Here is a 3,515-nt window from a genome sequence, read left to right as displayed (position 1 = left end):
GAATAAATGTTAGCTATTATTACATTGTTAGTATTATTATGAGTCACTTGCCATATGCTCTTTTTTCCCTTCTAAATACCTTCTTTTCATACCCACTGCTATCACCTGAATCCAGACCTCTCTCACTCCACACATGACAACCACTGAAGCCTTCTTCCTGGGCTTCAGAAATCTAGTTACTTTCCTTCTCCAGGCATCTGCTGTGTGACTGCCTGGTCACTCTTTCTGAAACACTGCTTAATTATTTCAAATCTCCTTTCTAACAGCCTGAGTCTAATCACAGTATAGCCTTCCAGTCATTTCCCTCATAGCTGGTCTCTCTCAATCTTCTTTTCCAGCTACATTTCCCATTACTTCCTTGTATGAACCCTCACACCCAGACAGATTGTTACACTTGCTTGTCTGTTAGTTGACCTTCACCATTTGGCCCATCTATCCCAAACCTCCACTGCTATTCAAAGTCAGGTTCAAATCTCACATCCTTGGTGACTGTCCCAGGAACAAGCACACATTCTTCTATATATAGTCTTACATTTATTTCCCTATTTGGACCTTGTATTGGCTCAGTCTTGTATTATATGTCTATACACTTTGTGTATGAATGTATAGGTATTCTCAGTCCTATCTTCACAGGTATAGAGCCAGTATGTCCAATCTGTATACTTTAGCTTAAAGTTTTAGTTATGTCCACTTTAGCTTAAGACTCTCATTTATATTCCTGCCCTGTCTCTTATTATGTGTACTTGGACATATTCTATAATCTTTCCAAGTTTCTGTTTCCATTTCAGTAAAATGGGGATAATTGTCTCTTTCTCATAGTGCTGTCATTATAATTGGATGAGTTCAAATGCAGTGCTTAATATACAGTGGGCCCCAATTAATTGTTATTTCTTTTTGTGTTTCCCATGGTGCCAGTTCATAGTATGGTTGATGGCTTTGCAAATAGGCAGGGAAATATCTACCGTAGGCATTATACGACCCATTAGCCATGTCCTGCATATTTCATAAAGACTACTGCTTTAAATAAATGTATATTCCCAGTGCCTTCCTATTCCTGTCTTGCTTTGGATATTATTGTTTTCACTAGATTGATGACACCTGAGTCCATCTGGGTGACTCTAAGCTCTCCCTAAATGTTCCCACTTCTGTGGGAGCACCAATCATGGTGTCTTTCCCCACAGAGGGCATCTCAATAATGTATGAGGATGGGAATGTGGATAGGAATGACTACTTTTGCAACCAGATTTCTGGAAGGTAAATGATTCACGCAATGTGGTTTCAGAAATAAACTTAGATACAAGGGAAATGTAGCTGCCAACATCAGTATGCTGCTGCTGCTACTAAGTCGCTTCAGTCATGTCCGACTCTGTGCGACCCCATAGACAGCAGCCCACCAGGCTCCCCCGTCCCTGGGATTCTCCAGGCAAGAATACTGGAGTGGGTTGCCTTATACCCACAGGCTAATGGAATCTGGAGCAATCCAATTTAGACTGAAATCATTTTTGCACATTAGTTTATGGTTATTTCTTTTGTACTGTAGTTAGCATGCTAATCTGTTTAAATTTTAAAGCATGTTCCCCCCACCATCTTGTTCTATATGTATTTTATAAATTATATTCAGAGTAGAGGTCTTTGAACTTATTTTTGTGATATAAACTGCTTTGGTAGTCTGGTGAAACCCCTCCTTAGAAAAATGTTTTTAAATGCATAACAAAAAACATAGGATTCCAAAGAAAATTTTTCATATTGAAAAGCAGTAATAAAAGCTTTCAATGTTTTAATGTGATATAAAATATATGTGTTTGTATATATATATACTTAATGAATTAAGTAATGAAATCTAGCAGTGGGTCTAATAAAGTGGTGTGTCTAGTAAATACCACACTTTTGAAGTTTTAAGCACTGTGTTCTTTTGAAGTTTCCATATCAACTTTCATGTGATATGAAACTTGTAATTTCTACTATTGTCAAAGTCAGATGTACTGCTAACATGGCCATGGTCACTGCCCACCTTGATAAATGAAGGAAATGGCAAATTGAAGTTAAAGATTAGTGATAACAGAGGTGTATTTTTCATTCAAGTTCATGTACATCCTGAATTCTATCTACAAACCCCTTATTAAGAACTCTTGCTAGAATCTCCTAAGCCCTCTCCCAACTGAAATAGTAACAAAGGCAGCATGAGACTAAACTGTTCAGATGTACAGTTTCACAGGAGTCAGATCATATCACACCTCCTAGCTCCTCATCTCATGCCATGAAAAATTCTAGATAAAGATTAATGGGCCAGAGAGGAAGAGCCACTCCATAATGAGGAGATGAGAAGAATGAGAAGAATGTTCTAGCAGACTCCAAGAGTCCTGAAGAGCTAAGCTGGCTCCAGGCTTTCCCTGAAGCCATGGCCATAGCATACCCCCTCCTCCACCCACAAAGTTGGCCTGTTACACACTGAGCATTCAGTCTTTGGAGACACATTCTCTGGTCAATGCTTCAATCATCTGTCTCGTGCACTCCTCCTTCTCACATGGAACAAACACTAGAAGAGAGGGCTTGAACATCTCCCAGAGTAGTTAAAGTTCTACCTTTTTGACCAAAGTTGACTGAATAGAATTGATGTGATATAGGTAAAGATGCCCAGGCCAAAATAGAGTCTAAAGAGGACACTAATGATGATAGCTACAGAAAATACCTGAAAATTAAATACAAACCCCACCCAGATGGGTGCCAAGTTATTTAGAAGAGTTATAGTAGTTGCAGTCAGCTGCATACTTGGATACCTCCAGCTTCAGTAACACTGCAGGATTCTGGACAGTTAAGCAAATCATGGGAATAATTTACAGACTGAAATTATGCTTGCAGGTGTGGGCCTAGTAAAGCCTTGTTATTATCAAGAGTGGAGGCTCTGGCTCCAAGACAGCTTCCTGGGCAGTGTTGAGCCACGAGGTAATGAAAAGCTGGCAGAAGATAGCATTTCAGTGGCTTGACCTCTCAGTCACTCTTGTGATCCCAGAGAAGACACACCTATCTGAAGAGAGAATTGTAATTCTAGTAACAAAGATTGGACTTATTCAGTCCTTTAAGGGAAAAGTGACATAGGGGCAGTGAGAAATGTAGTTTACTACACAGGTCCTAAATTCCTCTCCACTCTTCCTAAGTGCTAGGAGGTCCTAGGAGATTACTGGGGGAGAGAAGAAAATGAGGTTGATGACAGCATGGTGAGGCCTTCTCACTGGTCCCAGCCTCTTTGAGTCCTCATGGGAACATGTGTGAAATTTTCTCTAACAGTAGACATTTGAGACCCTACATAAGAGGGGAAAGAAGAAGACTGAAGCTCAACTCCTCCATTTTGGATATGGGAGACTAGGACTCAGAGGTAAAGTGATTTGACTTAGATGTGACATTTTAGGACAAATAATACAAGACTAAACTGCAGGTTTTCTGATCTCTGATCATTGTGCTCTTTCCATTATTTAGAAAAATGTCTGAGCAAATCACAACCACTGTTTACATCTTGG

The sequence above is a fragment of the Bos javanicus genome, chromosome 4 (genome assembly GCF_032452875.1).
Source record: "Bos javanicus breed banteng chromosome 4, ARS-OSU_banteng_1.0, whole genome shotgun sequence".
Classification (NCBI taxonomy): Eukaryota; Metazoa; Chordata; class Mammalia; order Artiodactyla; family Bovidae; genus Bos; species Bos javanicus.
The sequence above is the reverse complement of the archived record's forward strand: the minus strand, read 5'-3'. Positions refer to the sequence as shown.